The sequence below is a fragment of the Lepidochelys kempii genome, chromosome 12 (assembly GCF_965140285.1).
Source record: "Lepidochelys kempii isolate rLepKem1 chromosome 12, rLepKem1.hap1, whole genome shotgun sequence".
NCBI classification, from domain to species: Eukaryota; Metazoa; Chordata; order Testudines; family Cheloniidae; genus Lepidochelys; species Lepidochelys kempii.
In genome coordinates, this window is record NC_136391.1 from 14,503,953 (window position 1) to 14,524,482 (window position 20,530).

General features: G+C 42.6%; 1 protein-coding gene across 12 annotated transcripts in view; it reads right to left on the reverse strand.

The window, feature by feature from the left end:
* Positions 1–7,339, reverse strand: part of CHD9 (chromodomain helicase DNA binding protein 9) — a 188,792-nt gene extending 181,453 nt beyond the window's left edge. For 11 of the 12 annotated variants that reach the window (XR_012154463.2, XM_073307627.2, XM_073307626.2 and 8 more), the window contains exon 1: positions 7,188–7,339. The gene's annotated coding sequence lies outside the window, so the exon portion shown is untranslated. Of the gene's footprint in view, positions 1–6,967; positions 7,081–7,187 lie in introns of those variants that run through there. The other variant, XM_073307619.2, reaches the window with a different exon arrangement.
* Between the last annotated feature and the right edge of the window lie 13,191 nt (positions 7,340–20,530).

Here is a 20,530-nt window from a genome sequence, read left to right on the forward strand (position 1 = left end):
CATATTTATTTTGCTGTTGACTAAGGCTGATTTGAACACAGATTGACAGTACTGAAGACTATTTACACATAAGCATAAGTAATTTTTTGTGCAAATTCAGAAAAACGGAATTTCAAGCCTCAATGAAGCTCAGATTAAGGTGCCACAGATACTCCTCCAGATATTACATTATATATTGTGCAGAACAAGTGCAGTTTCAGGCTCCCTCTCATCATCACATTTATTCACAAGGAAAGCCCCACATCTTTGAGACGAAGAGCACATAAAACTTCTCTAACATTATAATAGTCAAATCTGTATTAGAGCACATTATCGGTCGCAAACAATGTATTGCACAAAAGTTTTAGACTTCCTTAATAGATTGCCTCTTTTCTAACTTAAAAACAAAATAAATTCAAAGTGACAGTATCTTAAACTGTAAGTATCTTAATGAGAATTTCATTATTTTTCACAATTATGGTTTCAGCAGAGACCATGGATTCAGAATACCTTCTTGAATTCTAGACATCTCAGCACAGAAATGAAAAGATAGGAACACGTGAGCTCTTATCCCATTTTAGCATCAACACCTTTTGTCACAACCTGTTTCACTGCCACCCATCAGTAAATTGGCAACACACACTTATTTCACAAGCATGTTCTGGGGATTATAATTGTGAATTTCTCAGAAGACAAAAGATCTAGATTAGAGACTAAATTTTATTGTGACTTCTGAAAAATATGGATAAATATTTTGAAAAAGTGTACATTGCAGCCATCAAGAAACAAAGACCCAATGCCCGATTCTTTTCACATTTACACTGGTTTTACCAACAGTTTAATTCCACTAACTTCAATGGCGTTATGCCTGAGGTACTACAGTATGAGACGAGAACCAGGCCTAAATTCATTTTCATTAATATAGCGGATAAAAAAAAGTCTAATGATTTTTTTAAATAAAAAAAGCCAGTTTTAATTTAAATTAAATAAGACTTTTTTTTTAAAGTACCTATTTAAAATGTAATTTTAAATTGACAATTTATATTAATAAGGGCTTAACTCACTATAATCTACTAAAATAATTTAAACTAAATACAAAATATAATGTGTGATATATTTGCTGCTAAATTTTCACGAATTGGTGGAAGTCACTGGTTTAGCACCTGGAACAAGAGTTTGTTGAAGTGTTAAACCAGCTTTTGGACAGCAATAGCCTCTTCTGAAGGTGCAGAGAGAATACTTTCTTATTTCAGTTTATTCAACTAGTTTAGTTCAATAAATGCCTCCTTCAAAGTTGAGAAACCAACTAGGAGTTGAAAAAACACAAGAAAATGAGATCTACTACTTCTAAAATCTTGAAGGACATGGTGACCAGCCACAGTCAGTTAAATTCGCTATATTATAGAAAATACTTTCTTTGTTTAATAAATCAGTTTGATTTCAAGGCAAAACACGTTTTGATAAACTGTTTTCCCCTTATGTATCCAGCACATTTAAAGTAGTACTAAATTTAAAATGTCATTTCTGTACATTTAAAATTTAATTTGAATTTCCATCCAATTAGAGCATGACACAGATTTTAAATAAAAAATTAAATCTAGTAAATAAGAAATGCATCATTCACTATTTTTTATCAATTAAAATGTAATAATTAAGAACCTAAATAAATTTAAGTTAAGCTATGTAATTGCTTAAATAAATGTATATAGATCTAGTGTATCCTCCTGGTTCGCAAAAAGCAGCATTAAATTTAGTGTAAAGGCTATATTTAGTTGCAATCAACACGTTTTAATGGTTGCCAGCCAGTGAGAATCAACCTTTCTTCAGGAAAATAATGAAAAAGTGCATGCAAAACATGATTAAAATTGATTATTTAAATCAAGGTTTCCTGCATGTTCATTTAAATTGATTCAAAGTGGCAATGTGAATCAACCCACCCTATACAGAAATGACAGCAAGTTCATGTTATTCATATTATTAAAGGGATAGAATATTATGCCATTATATATGTAAGAAAAAGTCTTCAGAAGCTATTACAAGTTTTTCCTCTTATGACATTCAGTAACGTGTTAAACTTTAAAGTAATAATAGGAGGCTATTAAAGTTTATTTACTAGTGAAAGCCTATGCAATTTTCTAGAATGAATTTTGGTTGACTATCTAAACTTCTAATTTTTTTAAGCACAGAAAACTGTTTTTATTCCTGTTATATAAAGGAGAGTACGTAACACCACACTGAAGGAGGAGATCAATTTGGTACCCCCTGTTCGTAAATTTTCTATTATGTAGATAAAGCAGAGTCAAAAAATTGGTATTTGGCCACAAGAAATTAATAGGATTGCCTCATCTTGTGATAACTCTACTTTTTATGCAAGTACAAGGTTGATTTCATAAATTAACAAAAACCTCAAGTGTCAGTGTTTTTGAGGTCAGACTAGATCAGTGGGTCTCAAACTTTTTTTTATTGGCGATCCCTTTCACACTGTAAGCCTCTGTGTGCGACCCCCCTAATAAATTAAACACACTGTTTAAATATATTTAACACCACTATAAATGCTGGAGGCAAGCAAGGTTTGCGGTGGAGATTGACAGCTCGTGACCCCCCCCCATGTAATGATCTTGCGACCCTCTGAGGGTCCCGACCCCCTAGTTTGAGAACCCCGGAGTAGATGATCACAAATATCCCTTTTGGCCTTGAAAACAAAACAAAAAGGTAAACCAGAAGAAACCCCAAGGAATATCAAAGTTATGATCCACAAATTCACTCAAAGTTATACATAGTAGCCAAACATGTTAATATCAGACATCTGTTTGGCGTTCAGGCTGAATCAAGTTGGAGGTCTCAGTACAAATGTCCACATCACACTGGCACCTTTGTCGTAAAACGAGCCAAGAACGGAGCGAAACTGAGGACAGAACCACCACCTCACCCCAAGTATGTTCCCTCCAGTTTTATAAATGAAGCATGGTGGCAGGGTAACATGAAAGAGAGAACTTTAGTCTCAAATGCTACAATACAAACACCTTAAATGAGCTCTCACTAAAATGTAGCTGTGTCTCTAGCTGCACATACACCGTGCTGAAAATATACCCATACAATAAAATGAACTCAGCATTTCTAAATATTTACCTCTCTCGGTGGGTGTTATTGATTAAAATGCTTATATGCCTAACGTGTGCTTTCACTTGCCACATTGCTCTAATACCACAATTTATTTTTGTTTGCATTTTACAGTTCAATATTTTATCAGTTCCTCCAACAGGTGATCTTTTTAGACGGCAACAGCATCTAGCTTTTTTATGTATTCTTTATGAGAATGTTGCACAAAAAATGAAATACCAAGAATTTACATTAAAAAGAGGAGAGTCTCTACGTTCAGATGGCCAATGGCCAAACAAGTTCTCTCTTGCCTATATGAGCTGGCCAGAGAAATAAAAAATGATCGGCACACTCTGATCATATTTGAATTAAGTGCTAGCAACTCATATTGGGGTTATTGTATCCCTGCAAATTCAACATGGTGAAGATAAAGAAAAGTCTTCACTCCTTCCTTTCGCTGAACAGGAAAGATGCCTCTCAGGGAGTCCCAATGACAGTGGGAATCCAGATGTCAGTTCTTAGAACTCTGGACTCACAAAATCCCATGACTGGGCTTTGGGTACATCCATTAAGGTGACTTCAGATCCTTCACGTTCCTGAAAGCCCTGCCTCTAGTCTGGCGAAGAGGCTGACTGAGAGAAAGGGGAAAAACAGAGTGCAGTCTGAGCCTGAAAGAGAATGAGATTTCCTTGAGCGTATTGAGGAGTCTGCTCCTTAGTCTGAAAGGAACAGTGGCTGTAAGAGGAATGATCAGAGAAGTAAACGGACTGACATGATCTATAAAAAGTAAGAAGAGCAGAGAAAATTTACTCAGGACTCAGTTTGTGGTTAGCATAGGAATCACAACTATTACTGTAACCCAGAACTACACAGGACCAAACTAGAACACTGCATTCTCCTCCTTCTGCTCCAACTTCTGTTCATCATTCCTACCAAACAATGCAATGCTCCAGAGTCTAGACATTTACTTGAGGTAGACACAAGGACTTATACAGCAGGCCTGATATTTGGAGGACAAGGCAACACATTAAGGAATCCTACCTGACAATCTCTACAGAGTTGTGTGGCTGACCTATTCATTTTATAATATCTCAAGTATGAGTTGTAGTTTACATTAAAAGAAGTTTGTATCAAAATGTTAAATAAATAACACAACATAAAGAACTGCTAGTGCTCCCCACACTGGGGTGGAGGGCTGGAAGCATGCTGAAATTAAAACATACCTATTACCTAATGTCATAGGAGTAGAGCAGTATAAAAATGAGACTGACACAATTTTATTAATCTCTCTCAGTCACTGGCTCTTGTCTATTTTATAGAAAGGAAATACATGAACAAGGTCTGCTTTGAAGGCCTTCACAGTCCCTGTGTGATGGTCCAAATCAGAGCACTTTACAGATACAACCACTAAAAACACCCCCCCCCCCCCACTCTGAGCTTTCATCGTTTACCTAATCAAAAATGACTAGGAATGTATGGCTTGATTTTCAGAAGCCCTCAGCATCCACTGCCCATGTTGAAGTCAGTGGGATCTGAAGCTACTCAGCATCTTTTAAAAAAATCAGATTAGTCATAATAATGAGGGACAACAGTCCAACAAGTCTGGGGGGCAGGGGAGTTTGGCTACTCTTCACTGTAAAGATCTATTAGGAGCTTATATACCGAACCATTTGCTGACACACTATATATGTGGCTGAATACTAACAGCTTAAGTAACACAGACTAAGTTAACGATCTTAGCACCTTTGAGTATATCTTTATACTCAAATTACTGAAGACACGTTTGGCATAATATTTCCCTATTTGTTTCCAACGTCATGCAATGCACAATTGGCAAATTGCATATTGTGATGTTCCTAGAATGGCAAAATATTGATTGTTGCTGACAAGCTTTTGTTGAAGATGTCCTATAAGTAACTATGGAGAATATTTTTCCTGTGAACGGTTAATTGTTATGACATCTATGACTGTCAAAAGCACAGCTCTGTGAATTGCTTACGTGAGAGTAAGAATTTATTTTGTATGTTCTTCATGAGTTAAAAAATGAATTTAAGTCAGTGGTGTTTTGGAGCCCCATCAAGCAAGTGTGTCTGAACAGTTAAAGAATTAGCAGATGCCTACAAGCAGGAACATATCAGGTTGTCTTTTTGGGTGGAGACCACATGACTGTCAGGAAATAAGCAGGATATTATTTTGCTCTCTCACTTAGGTAATTATCAAAATCTGAAGTAAAACAAATAGGTTGTAAAATTTTGTTTACCACTTGAAGGAAGTCCGCACAAATATAATATAGGCTATTTCACCTACAGATATAAACCAAAATTCACAACCCTTGCTAGATAGAAACTCTGTAACTGCTCAAAGATATTAAAGGAAGTAGAAACTATTTACCTACAAAGTCCAACATAGTCTTTCTAATAAGAAAGATACTCAGAAGTTTTCAGCTGTGACTACTCTTAAATTAAATGAAAAAGATGGGATAAAGCTTGCACCTAACAAGCTGGTATTTCTGGATTGGCACAAAAGTTAAATGGGGTACAGGAACCTCCTATGACAGACAAGCCTACTTTTCTTGTGGTGGAAACTCAGAGACAACTACTTTTAAAAGCAAAGTCACAAGACTTCAGAGAAAAGGGGCAGAGAAGGTCAGAATCCTTTCTAGCACTATCATGGCTGTTGCAGCATTATATTTATTAATCCTTCCCTTTTCTCTGTCCACAGTCTCCATTTGCTCCTCAGCAACCATGCCTGCTGGCCCAAGGCTCTTCAGTCTCTCCGCTGTAGGAAACACCAGATCTGTCTGTATCTCCTCATGGTGAGTTGATACTGCTTTCATTAAAGTTTTTAGTTACTGTGGGTATGGTCTTTTGCATGCAAACGTGAATATGGAGCGTAAAAACCTTCCTAAGAGATGAGGGCCTTGATTTCACCTTTGCAAGAAGAGACTTCTTGAATGTTCTCTCCCCCCCCCCCCCCCAACCAACCTGTCTGGGAAAATAGGTTTTCTTCCACACCATCCTGTTTACAGTAGGTCCCCTTGCCTCAGCCGAAAGCTGTCACAAGCCTCCCACCTTCAGCGGAGACATGCTCGCCTGACATATATTGTGCCAATCCACCTCACACACCCAGTAGGGAGACAGCCTCAAAATGACGACCCTGACATCCCAGGGCCCCAGTTTTGACCCCACCCCGACCTGGCCTATTAGCAACCCCCACAATCTGCACTCCAAACCTTTTCAATCTGCAGCCTCCCATCCCCCCCCCACCCCCCCGCCGCCCCGCCTGGTGGAGAAGCCAAGTCCGCTGCCCGCACCCCTCCCTTGCCTCATCGGTAGCCAGATCCAACACGCCCCCTCGCCCAGGGTGCAGCCAGCTCCGTTCCGCTCGGCTCCCCTCCCCCCCGCCCAGGGGGCGGCCAGCTCCAACCTCAGCCTCCCTCTCCACCTGCACCGCCCCGCACCCGCCCGCTCAGCGGGCAGCCAGCTCCAACCTCGCCACTCTTCCCCCGGCCGCCTCGCCCACTTGCCGGGTAGGCAGCCAGCTGCCGTCCCTCTCCCTCCGCCGCCTGCCTGCCCCGTGGGGAACCAGCCCCCGCCGACCTACCGTAGGCTGGGGCCGGCTCCAACCCCTCTCCCGCCCCACCACCCTGCCTCGGGCCCAGGCGCTGCCGGTGCGAGGGGCAGGGGCGACCCAGACTGTGCCCGTCGCCCCGCGCCCGCCCTGCGAGGGGGCGGAAGCAGGCTCAGCCGAGGCAGGGCGAGAGCAGGCCCGGCCGCGCCGTCCCCCCGCGTGGGCGGGGGGAAGCCAGGGCCAGCCCGTGTCTCTGTCACCTGAAGCGCGGCCTGCTCCGGGGGCGGCGGGGAGCAGCCCGCCCCTCGCACGCACTCACCGCCGGGTTCGCCATTACACGGCGGCGGCCGTCTGGCCGGCACGCGTGGGGAGAGGCGATGCCCCGCGCCTGACAGCTCCCTGCCTCGGCCAGGCGCCGGGGGAACGGGGCGGCGGCGGCGGCTCCCCCCCTCCCCCCTCCCCCCTCCCCTCGGGGAATTCCCCTGCCTCTCCGGCCCCGCGGGGTGCGCAGGCCACCGCTGGCTAGGGGCACCACTTACCGGCCGCTGGCACAGGCCCGGGAGGAGGAGCGGGAGGAGGCGGCGCGGCGTGATTTGCTCTTCCCCCGCCCGGGCAGGGAAACAGGAGGGCTATTGGCGAAGTTTCACTAGCTCCGCGCCGCGACCCCACCAGCCCCAGCGAACCCGAGGGGACGGGCGGGGGGGGGACACATTTGCATATTTGTCAGCCACTCGCTGATTGGCCACCCGGCCAAGGGCCGCCTCCGCGGGCTGACACGGTGCCTCTGCGGGGGGGAGAGGGGGAGCGGGTCGGCGAGCCGGGGAGGAGTGAGCGAGGAGGGGAGGAGCGTGCGCAAGAGGCGGCGTGGGGCTGGGAGGCGCGCGCGCGAGTCCCCTTCCTCGAGACGCCTTCTCCTCACGCTTCCACAACCCGCAGGGGCGGGGGGAGCCGCCCTGGGCGGGGGCGGGGCCTCCGGGCAGATGAAAGAATCCGAGCCGCTGATAAAATGGTGCGCGAGCGGCGCGATGAGCTGATCCAATATGGCCCCCTTCCCTGACAGAAGCCAATCCCGGGCGCGTTTACTCTGGAGGTTCCCGCAGAGACCTGGATACTGGGTAGGCCCCGCTGCCGGGGAAAGCCAAAGGGAGAGTGGAGCGCTCCGGCGGACAGTGGCGCCCTCTTGCAGCGGCGGGCGGCCGCGGCGCACGCCCCCGGCCGCGGCCTCCTTTCCCCTCGTCGGTCCCAGCCCTGCTGCCCTGGCTCTCGCATCTGCTGCGCCAACATGCAGGGAGAGGGGACAGGGGTTGACCCCCCTGGGGGAAAGGACCCTTTCGGCTCACGGGCAGGCCCGTTAAATACCGACCGCCCCCCGCCTCCTCTCCCACCGTTTTCCTCATCCACAACTCCCGTGGGCACCCCGCTCCCTGAGGAATTCGGCTTCATGCTGCGTGCGGCGGAGTAAATCCGTTGTGCGTTCCGCTGCGGTTCTGTCGCCAGGAACTTCAGAGTCTCCCCGAGATGTGTTCGCTGTTAGCCGCTACTTCCCTGCAGCAGGCGTGCGCTGTGGCCCTGCCTGACTTTTAGGTTCACTAAGAAAACTGCCCTAGTGTTTGCACTTCATTTTAAACGAAGAAAGACGCTTACCCCTTCTTGGTTCCCAGGGGGCATACTAGACACAGTACTGATCCCAGCCTCAGATTCGTTTAAGGCCACTTTTCCAAAGGGCCTCCAGCACTGTGCTAACAAATGTGACCGTGTATATATTTCTACGTGCCCCCCCCAAAAAAAATACCACTATAGCTACAAATTATAGTTCTTTTATTTTGTCCTTAAATCACACTTTTCAACCATAGTTCTCACAGCTTTACAAAAGGGGGTAAGCATTCTCACCATTTTAAACAGACAGTACTTGATGCACAAATACTTTATGTGCATCTTTTACTGGAATACATTTGAAAATGTCTTAAATTCTAGGTCTCCCCAACCCCGAAATAAAACTACGGTTTCAACTCTCTGTAATCTGTGGGTTCTCTTGTCTGAAATGTCTTCCATCCTCAGCATTTTTGTCATTAGTCCAATATCAAAATATTTTATATACCTGATACCCTGTATAATATTTATGTACTACAATAATGTCATTTTAAAGACTGGACCATGCACTTCCTGAATAGCTCAGTTAAATTTCAATATATGCACACTGAAATATTACATAGGTCTTAATTTGTTGTACTTGTTTGTGTATTAATTTATGACAAATTGAAAATGTGATATTTGGATACCCCTACTTAAGTTTTTTTCATTCAGTATCTGGGCCCCCAAGGTTTTAATCCTATGTTCAAAAAGAGCACCACTAATCAGTAAAGTTTTTAAGTTTGTAAACTCTCTGCTACTTACTAGTCCTGATGAATTTCCCCCATTTACTTCCTCACCCCCACAATCTCAGCTGCTCCTTACATACAATATTTTGGGAAATAATATAGCTGAGTTTTTCCAATGATTTCTTGTCTCCCAAAAGAAAAGAACCAGCACTCCCCTCACCCATCCCTCAAAGCAAAATAGATAATGAACAAATTTACACAGAGAGAGAAGACATATTTTTATAATAATTTCAAATTGGCATTAGTCAGCCAGTTGTCCCACTTCTGTAATGTGGCTGTCAGCACCATTATAATTTTGGTAAATGCTCTCAGAGCTGTAGTCAGGCAGAATGGTAGAGTCTTAAACTAAAAATATTGGGCCAGACTGGCATAACATGTGAGTCACTAGTGCAATTGAAGAATAGGAACATGGAAATAGCACTTTGTACATCCAGATAATATTGTATTTTGCTCACTTATTGCCTGGATGATGAACTGCAAAGACCACATTTGGAAGCTTATGCTCTGAATAGGAAGTTCATCTTCATAAAGTCTAAAACAAATGCTTTCTGTTATTTCCTTGATGATTGAGAGGGGGAGGAACCTACAATTCTGGTCCTCTAGGACTTAGACAATGGTTTCAGTCTTCAGATGATGGTTCAGGGAGTTTTGAATCCCTTCCTTTTTGGATGGGTTGGAGGTGGACAGATTTGTATAACATCAGTTCAAAGGTTTGATACCACATTTTATGGTAGAACCAATGTACTGTGATTTCCAGGAACCACTGGTTCACCATCATGTGAATTCATGTGTTAAAGAGGACCACTGTCTTGGTCTGAAGCCCACTGAAGTCAAGGGAAAGGTTCCCAGTAGCCACTGGGCTTTGGATCAGTCCCTAGAGTCCATTAGTGGCTATGTGGAGTACTCTCTGGTTAAAAATCACGATGTCTGAAGAGCATGTAATAGTTGGGGAACAGCGTTGGGTTAAGGAGAGAGCTGACTAGCAAACTGTGGCTGAAGGTGCAAAAGGTGGTAAAAGATTGCCTGGAGAGGATAGACTTGCAAATGGAAATTAAATGATGGGAACCTTCTGCTAGAATTGCATTCTGGCTGCTACCCTCTGACCCAGCTGTGCCTTCCATTCTACCTCATGCTAGGGAGCTGCTGGACATGTTTGCTTTAAGCAGGAACTAGCAAAGGGACTGCAGTCAGGGATTGCTGAAAACAGTTTTGCACTGGTGTGAGATGTTACCTGGAGCAGCAGCAGTCATAAGGTTTCTTTCTAAGTAAGTGAGGGCAATTAAGCAGAGAGGTCTTTTCTGGTTCTCTCTTGATTGACTGAATTGTCATTTGAATTCCAGCACATGTAGGGAGCTACTGTAGGCTGGGGAGCCAAGCATTTCTAAAAGGCCAGAAACTGCCAAGAAAAATGCCTGGGGTTGGAGTGGCAAAGGGGGAAGGCAAAGCTTCAAGTAACTGATTCAAGTCTGAAAACTTAAATGCTTTCCTAACTGTAACTGCCAGAAGACATACTGAACTGGGAATTTTCCCAGAAGGAGAGTCCAAACCTCTTCATGACTGACAAGTCCATCCTGGAGCTGCAAGCAGAGGAAGCCCCACTGAGGGAGTGACAAAACTGGATATAATGAACATCTGTGTCTATAAATAGGGTATTTAAACATCAAGGGCTGGAGCTTGGCTGGTATTAGTCAAGCTCCACTGACTTCCAGTTGAGGATCTGGCTCCAAAAACTTGCACCCACAAAACTATAGGTGAAAAAATCACCTGTGCCTTTTTGAAAATTTGTCACTACAAATAACTACATAAACTCATCAGCATTGCCATTCTCTACAGCTGCAACTCAGTTGCTCCTGAAAATCCAAACTTTTTTTTAATTTTGTCATCTCATATTCAGAACTCATCTACTGTATATTCCTTGGGTCTAGCTGTTTGCTGTTACACTCTACTACATATACCAGTGTATAAGCATTATTTAATTAATGAGTAATTGTTAATTCATTGTGCCTAAGAGATGAGCAAATTATAGAGATGGACATAAATGTATAATTTCCTTTAATTGTGCAAATTAGGAAAATATGACAATACAGAAAGGAAAGTATATGCCACAGAACCAATTTAATAAATTCTTGCTTCCTAAGGCATAAATATATTGGAGCAGATTGGATGGATTTAATTCAATTGCATTTAGTGAAATTAGATCACTACTAGTGTAACTCTCAAATGTTTGTATATTATGACCTTAATAACTTGACGCTCAAAAAATAAATAGTGCTAGCAACTATTTTTGGCAACCAGAGCTGTAGACACCTAGACACAAGCTTTCTCTGACCCAATTGTTGCACACAGGCAAAATGGGTCTGTCATAAAAATAAAGGGAAGGGTAACAACCTTCCTGTATACAGTACTATAAAAATCCCTCCTGGCCAGAGGCACAATATCCTTTTACCTGTAAAGGGTTAAGAAGCTCAGGTAACCTGGCTGGCATCTGACTAAAAGGACCAATAAGGGGACAAGATACTTTCAAATGGGGGGGGAGGGTGTGTGGAAGAGAGAGGCTTTTGTCTGTTCTGTTTGCTTGCCAGAGAGAGATCAAGAAAGCAAGCAATCCAACTCCATTAGAATTACTAAGTACTAGCAAGGAAATGCGTTAGTTTACTTTTGTTTTGGCTTGTGATTTTTCTCTGTGCTGAGAGGAAGATGTATTCCTGGTTTTCTTTTTGTAACTTTAAAGTTTTTGCCCAGAGGGAAATCCTGTGTTAAATCTGATTGCTCTGTGAGATTAGCTTCCTTTCTAATTTTACAGAGGTGCTTCTTTTACCTTTTTTCTTTCTAATAAAGTTCCATTTCTTTTAAGACCCTGACTGATTTCTCTATTGTCCTAAGCCCCAGGGGTTTGGGTCTGTGATCACTTTGTAACCAATTGGTTAGGATATTATTCCCAAACCTCCCCAGGAAAGGGGGTGTACGGGCTTGGGGGGATATTTTGGGGGAATAGGAACTGCAAGTGGTCCTTTCACTGATTCTTTGTTAAATCACTTGGTGGTGGCAGCATACCCTCTGAGGGCAAAGAGTTTGTGCCTTGGGGAAGTTTTACCCTAAGCTGGTAGAAATAAGCTCAGGGGGTCTTTCATGCGGGTCCCCACATCTGTGCCCTAGAGTTCACAGTGGGGAGGGAACCCTGACAGGTAGACCTAACCATCTTTTAGATAGTAACCATATAAACATATTTTAAATATTTCATGGCTTGAGTCAAAAATTGAAACTTTTAAATGGTATTTCAAAGAGATGTTCTTATGACATATTCTTCAAAATATTGCAAAAACAAACAGATGTCTTATCTATATCTTACACTACTAAAGTGTATACTCTAAAAATCTAACTTAAATATTTATACCCACTATTTTCACATTTCAGTTTGGAGAATGAAAATAAAGTCAATTTCACCTTTGTTTAGAATCAGTTTTTATGCTACAATATTTGCTTTTCAAACAAGACAGTCAGGGGGGTGTATTTTTTTGAAGACCACTGTCTTCCACGATACATTAAAAGTTACATTAACATCTTATTGGCTAAATTTTGAACCACATAAAGCTAGCAAAGTCTATTTTTTAGAGAACTTAAAGTAGGCTGAAGTAATCTTTGGATCAGGCCTTTATAGAAAGTGAGATTCTTAGGACATTACTCCAGTATGGGGAAAATCACCCCTTTGCAGAGGATCGGTACGTGGCCAAATCAAAATACTCCTGTTGACTTTAATGCAATAATGCTAACCTCAAGCAAAAATGATGAGTCAACCCCACCCTCTACAATCATGACGGACTTGAAAAATCAGAAAGTTTAGAAGAAAAAAAACTATACCTTCTGGCTTATTTACCTTCTGGTTTTTGAACCTTTACAGTACTATGGGTTCATGTTTTCAAACTTCTCAGTAACCATAAGGGCCAGCAGCTTTCATTATATTAAAAAGAAAATGAATGGTGTGATTGTAATAGTCACATGACTAACCCACTGTTGTGAGACTTGCCAACTCTCACCATTTTATTGCAATGCTATTGTAGGGCCTAATTCAAAGCTCATTTACATTTACAGAAAATTTGAGGATGAATGACCAGAGAGGTCTATTCTGATAATTGTGGCTAGGGTCCCCCGTCATCATCCCATGTTAAATAACTCAGTAGTATCAAATTCTTCAGCCTGCTTACTTTCTCACAAAATTAGTGTCTTAAGAATGATCAGAAGCAGGAAGACTAGATATTTGTATTTAAATAAAACTGCTCAGACAGTAATTGAAACCTACAGTACCCTTCAGACCACTCGCATAGCCGCAAGCTCACCTACGCTGATACTTGTTTTCTTCTGTAAAATGCTTTGAGATCTGTGGCTGAAAATCTGGAAGTTCTAAGTTATCACTTCTCTTTATGGACTTCAGTCTGTGCTCACTTTCAGATTGATCATTTGTTTGTACTCATACTTCTTCTCCCACTCCTACCAGTCATTGCATAGGGGTGATAATTTGCTGGAAATAGGTAGGGCAAACACAGTTTAGTACGCATAAAAAAGCTAAGTGGTCACCACTTTTCACTAATAAAATCAGCCCAACTCTTGGTTTGATTCTACGTGACGGGGAGGGCTCACAGAAAGGGTGTAGTCTTGCTGTGGCCTTCATTCAGAAAATGTTTAAGTACACGGTTAAATCTAAGTAGAAGCATAGACTCCATTGACTTACATTTTAGGACAAAAAGAAAAGGAGTACTTGTGGCACCTTAGAGACAACAAATTTATTTGAGTATAAGCTTTCGTGAGCTACAGCTCACTTCATTGGACAGAACGCTGATTTTTGTTCTAGTTTTTGTAAACTCCAGACCAATTACTTAGAGAAGGCATTTGCTAGCCGCATTGGCCGTGCTTAACTTTAAGCATGTGCATAGGTGGTTTGCTGGATCAGGGTCTAGAAGCTCTCAGGCAGGTAGGACAAGGTGTCAGTATGTGACAAACCTGGAGGGGGAAGATTCTTGAGATGCAAACATACTTCGCCAAATGTCAACTTCACCAGATCTGATGGCTCCTCTAAAGACTGGAGTTCACAAAAAAAAAAGCAAAAAGGGGAGGGGGGGCAAAACAGACCCTGGGGCTGCAAACCGTAATATTCCCGTTTATGGAGGGTAGCATCATTTATTATAAGCGGCATAACTACAAGTGGGTGCAGCCCTCAGTACATGAGTCAATTAAAATGGTGTCAGGCAAGGATTTTTCTGTTTTGCCTTATCACAGACATGCGGACATAAAGCTTGCTTCAAAATTGTCTATTCATTATACTTAATTTTTCTTCATTCCCATTCTTCTATTAGACTTTAACAGTGAAAACATTCTGAAAATTGTTTTCACTTGATGCAATGTCTTAAAAACAACAAGCTTCAATAAGTGTCCGACCACAGGGTGCCTGTCGCTCCAAGCATAAGAAGTGTGAAGGTTTGGGATTACTTTCCTCAGAAAGAGGGCCATTTATCTGATGCTACTTCATAACAATCATGATTCCAGTGCTTAATTTGTAATGAAAGATGTAAGGGCTCAAGCAATTCCGTGTTGAGGCTCAAGCAATTGTTTTAGTTTCATAACTGATATGGTGAGCCCAGAGGTGCCGGGGCTATGAACTGCCAAGCCCAGAGATGCCAGGCTCAGCCCTTGCAAGCCCTGGCACAAATTAAGCCCTGCATGACTCAATCCTCAGAATCTGAAACATAAGGTTCCTCTTAACTTTTTGCTGCTTCAACTGCTGAATATTTAACAAGAGCTCTTGCTGCCCCCTTGTGGTATTTAAGTAGATAAAACTATCACTCTTTCCTGCGAGTTTATGCATCAGTCAACATATTTGATGGATTGAATGAATGAAAATTAAACCTTTTGCTTTTAAAAATACTTTTGAACCCCAAAACAACTTTACTATTAAGAGGTTTCAGAGTAGCAGCATGTTAGTCTGTATTCGCAAAAAGAAAAGGAGTACTTGTGGCACCTTAGAGACTAACAAATTTATTTGAGCATAAGCTTTCGTGAGCATCCGATGAAGTGAGCTCACGAAAGCTTATGCTCAAATAAATTTGTTGGTCTCTAAGGTGCCACAAATACTCCTTTTCTTTTTACTATTAAGGGCTATAATCTCCCAGATATACTGCAACTTAAAATAGGTGTATTTCTGTATGGCTAGTTTTTGCTATAATATGGTATTTTGCTCTTTGATGTGGCCCCTTGTGATGCATGTACAGAATGAAAGCGAGTTAGAGGTAGGTTTTTTTCCCCCCCTATGAATTTTCTTTATTTGGATATTGGTCAAACCTTTTGAACCAAAGCTTTAAAAAAATCTGCAAAACTAGGTCCCATTGTACTAAAACTCTGACTTCAAATTTACGTATGCAGATAGTAGCTGTATCCAGTTTGGTGTCTGTAGATCCAAATGTGGTTGCTTTCATTTGGATTGATAAATAGAATTTTTGTATGGTTCACCCACTAAGAAATCCATTTAAAATTCTGGCCCTTAAATATTTAATTTCATAAACTTGGTTTTTTATATATAGAATCATTTTATTAAGAATTTGGTTCTTATGAGATGGAGTGGATCTGATTGTGCTTTCATGTCAGTCTGACACTGATATTTAGTAGACTTCAGTGAAGCTACTGATTTACATTGATGCAAATATGAGAATTGATCCAAGTGCAGTCTCGTGAATTAAACACAGGACTAAGGGAAGGAACTCCTATTGTCTAATCCTGGCTCTGTTGACTGGCTGACTAGTTTTGGGGCAGTCACTTAACATCTTTGGCCTTGTCTAAAGTAGGAAGCTCTCCCCTTGCTCATAACTGATGTCAGCAATAGTGCTAGATAGTTTCACTGTAAGTGTGTAGGTGGGGACAAACCTTGTTCAGTACCATTAGAAACGAGTTAAGACTTGTAGTCTACGTGTAGTATATACCCGGAAGGTGCCAGGCAGTTTCAGTGCACTAGAGAGACTCTTGCAGCACATTTTCCATGCCCAGAAATTAAGAAAAGTAAAGAAATCAAGGTTTTGCACACACCATGAAATATGAGAAGTCCTACCAAATATTATGTGGAAACTTAATTGCACATTGTCATTGCCTTGAGATGAGCCAGTAATATACCTTCCATAATAAATACAAGAAACTATTTAAATAAAACATATTTAATAAATATTTAATTTGATATTAGATTGGGTAAAGAGGTGCTACATTAAGAAACAGTTGCCACAGTGTAAATAGATGTGTTATTAATCCAGCATGGCCAGAGACAGTGTTTGGCAAAGTTATGGCTGGCAGCATAGGTGTTGGTCCTCCTAATCTGTCCTTTTAATCTGATGTGTGAGCTCTTTTCCTCACGTATTCACCTCAACAAATTTAACAACCTAATTGGGACTAAGCAGATAGTATTATTGGAAAGTTTCCTTTAGATAACTCTGAAGAGTCAGAAAATGTGAAAGGCTTTGGAACGAGGCACAGACTCACCACAGTGGCGCCTCCTGCTGGGTGGGAATTAGCTCTGTCAGTAGTGCACCTTAGCTAGTGGTGTCTTGCCCAGCGTTACTCTCTTGGTCTCTGCCATCAGACCCCCGTCACTCCTGGACCACAGCATCTGCTTCTGGACATGGCCTTCTGGCTGTGCCCGCTCCACTGGCTCTCCCCCATCTTCCAGGGGATTGGCAGCTTGTGGTTCTATCACTTGCCTCAGTGGCTCACTGCAGTTCTCAGTCTAGCCCCTTCCTCCAAGGGCAAACTGCAGTCTGACTTAGCCATTCTCATCACTGGCAAAGGGGTGGAAGGAGAAGCCCAGGTCCATCCACTACTCTGGGCCCCGACCCAGGGACCCTCTTGCGCAACAGTTTTGACCCAGCCCTCGAGCTCCCACTGGGGAGTGGGGTCTGGGGCTTGCCCCACTCCTGTGTTCCAGCCAGGGAATGGGGTCTAGAGCCTCTCCATGCAGCTCCTGGAAGCAGAGGTATGGCCCCGCAGGGCTCCTATGTGCAGGGGCAGCCAGGGGGCTCCACTCTGCATGCCGCTCCCACCTCAAGCACCACCCGCGTAGCTCCTGTTGGGGAGCACTGCAGGGGCAGTGCCTGTGGACAGGGCAGCATGCAGAACTGCGTAGCCACACCTCCACATAGGTTTCAGAGTAACAGCCGTGTTAGTCTGTATTTGCAAAAAGAAAAGGAGTACTTGTGGTACCTTAGAGACTAACCAATTTATCTGAGCATAAGCTTTCATGAGCTACAGCTCACTTCATCGGATGCATACTGTGGAAAGTGTTGAAGATCTTTTTATACACACAAAGCATGAAAAAATACCTCCCCCCACCCCACTCCCCTGCTAGTAATAGCTTATCTAAAGTGATCACTCTCCTTACAATGTGTATGATAATCAAGTTGGGCCATTTCCAGCACAAATCCAGGTTTTCTCTCCCCCCCCCCCCCCTCAAACCCTGTTAAACCCTGGATTTGTGCTGGAAATGGCCCACCTTGATTATCATACACATTGTAAGGAGAGTGATCACTTTAGATAAGCTATTACCAGTAGGAGAGTTGGCGGGGGGCTGTATTTTTTCATGCTTTGTGTGTATAAAAAGATCTTCTACACTTTCCACTGTATGCATCCGATGAAGTGAGCTGTAGCTCACGAAAGCTTATGCTCAAATAAATTGGTTAGTCTCTAAGGTGCCACAAGTACTCCTTTTCTTTTTACCTCCACATAAGAGCAGGAGGGACTGCTTCAGGGAGCTGCTTGAGGTAAGCACCACTCAGAGCCTGCACCCCTATGCCTCCCCACATCCCAACCTGCTGTCCCACCCTGATCCCAGACCAGAGCACGCTCTGCACTCCAAAACTCATCCCCAGAGCCCACACCCCCAGCCGGAGCCTGCACCCCATCCCCTGCCTGATTCTCCTCCCACCCTCCAAACCCCTCAGTCCCAGCCCAGAGAGCCACCCTACACCCCAAATTCCTCACCTCCACCACCCACTCTCCATACCCTGAACTTCTCATTGATGGTCCCATGCCAGAGCCCACATCCCCAACCAGAACCCTCACCCCTTCCCATACCACAGCCCCAGTTTTGTGAGCATTCATGGCCCACAATATAATTTTTATTTCCAGATGTGGCCGTCAGGCCAAAAAGTTTGCTCATCCCTGCTCTAGCAGCAACCACTTCCTGCTCTCCTCGACTGCCTACTTCCTTGGGCCACTTCGCAGTGGCCCCAGCACCTTCTCTGTCCCTTTTGTATCAGGGCCCCAGTCTGGCAGTCATCAGCCCTGAGCTCTCCCAGCCTCTCCTAACCCTACCCAGCACTGCTCTGTCTTAGGTATTTCTCTAAAAGCCACTTTTTCTCCCTTTGTCTTCTGAGGAGTAACTTAACTCCTCTCAGCCCTGCAGCCTTCTTATAGGGCCCAGCCTGACCCTGATAGGCTGCTTTCAAGCCTCCACCTGATTGGCTCCCAATAACCCCTTCCATGATCCTTTCTGGCTTGTTTTAACCCCTTCCACTCCAGAGTGGGGCAGCTGCCCCACTACAGGCTTGTCTAAACAAATGTTATACTGATTTAACTAAATTGAGGAATTTTGGGGAACTGTTAGTGTAGCCCTTAGGTAGTTTTAAGTTATACCAAGACTGAACTAGCCCCTGCCAGGCCCCAGCATCGAAGGAGCAGAAAAGTGCCTCAAAGCTAGTTCCTTTCCTACCTCTCTGCCCCCTTTAGCCAAAGATCTGGCCCCTTGTATAGCTTACGGACCACGTTTAGTAATAACCACAAATATAATACACTGCGACATACCAAGAAAACTATATACACTGAACTGTGCTTATTCCTCAATAATGATGGGGAGACCCAGTGTGAATTAGAGAGTTGGCAAACAACCATAATTAAAAAAATAAGTTGCATATGTATTTTATTCAGTTATTTTTATTGTAGCTTTTATTATATTTCATATAATAGTAATTATGAGTTCCTCAAACTGATTCCTTATGCACTGAATAAATTCAAGTATCTTTTGAATCTTGATTTGCTAATAGCAAATATTTGAAATGTGCTTGCTAGTGGATTGGTGAGAAATATATATGACATATCAATATCATACTATTCTTAATAAAGAATAAATTAGACACTGAAATTCACTTTTTCTCTTTGCAAAATATTCATGAGCAAATTCCCAAATTTATCTGTTAGCTAGCAAACAGCACATTGCAAACCTTCAATATCTGAACTTTGAAATGTGTGCTTGCATAAGTTACATGTAATTTTATTGTTTACATTTGTCTGTATCCACCTATTGTACCTTGTCCGATAGTTAGAATGTAAGCTCTTGGGGGGTATTTTAGTCCTGAATCATGAGTAGGGCTCCTAGGCCATATGGTAATACAAATAATGACAGGCTTATACATGCTAATGAAGGGCTCACCAATAGTTCATCACTAAATTTTCAACTTAGTGTTTTTTATTTTATAAAGTTTACTAGGTATAAAATACTCCTGGAAAAAAATCGAACTATCTCCTTGACCGGAGGCGAAACAACTACGATACATTATGCAAGAACATCTTTTTCTGTAAAAAATTACAGAAACTGAGATTATAGATTGGTCACAAGACTACTTCTATGCTCCCTTTCCCACCCCCCCCAAGATACACTCCTCTCATCTTAAGCTCTCACAATGGAGAGCGAAGGCACATTGCCATTATCCAGCCTCATCTAGTTAAAAACAACACACTGAGCAATCCAGACAGAACAGGAGAATAATCAGATTCAGGAGAATCTAAAATTGTTCAAACTCATGCAGGAAGTTGATTGCAGAACTCTGTTAGGGAGCAGTGACAGTAAGTCAATGTTATGGGACACAGCGCGTGGTGATAAAGACTGTGACAATAGGACAAGATATATAGAAAAGCTCCTATATCTTATTAAAAATGAGATGGGAAGAAAGGCTGCCTGATTATAACATATCACTATTTATCTACCAAAGGTTTAAGTGTCACTAGACAGCTCAGTAGACAAGCCATCATAGTAGGGTTGTTGATTTAGTAGAGATTAATTATAGCCTCCAGCACACCAAGTTTATTATGTCCAATAAGCATGACAAACAACTGGAGGAACAGGTTTGTCTTTACACATGATAGTGTTCTTCCTCAAGGCCTGACTCATGAAAGAATAATTAGGTATTTAGGTTGAACTGCTTATATTTCGTGTTTAATGCATGTGTAGGATGTAGATTTTTATTTTCAAATGTATATTCCAGAATTCATTTGGATGATCCTGTAGTCGTTGTTCTGGTAATACTCCTCTAAGTGACTGAGATCAATGGAACATTTGAATCTTAATTTTGACTGTTTTGGGGATGAAAATCTCTTAAAGATAAGAATTTTCTGTGGATTGGAAACATTAGTTTGTGTCAGAAGGGGGAAAAAAATACTGGGTACCATTGTGTCCATAGGCCCAGCCTTGAGTAAGGACAGGG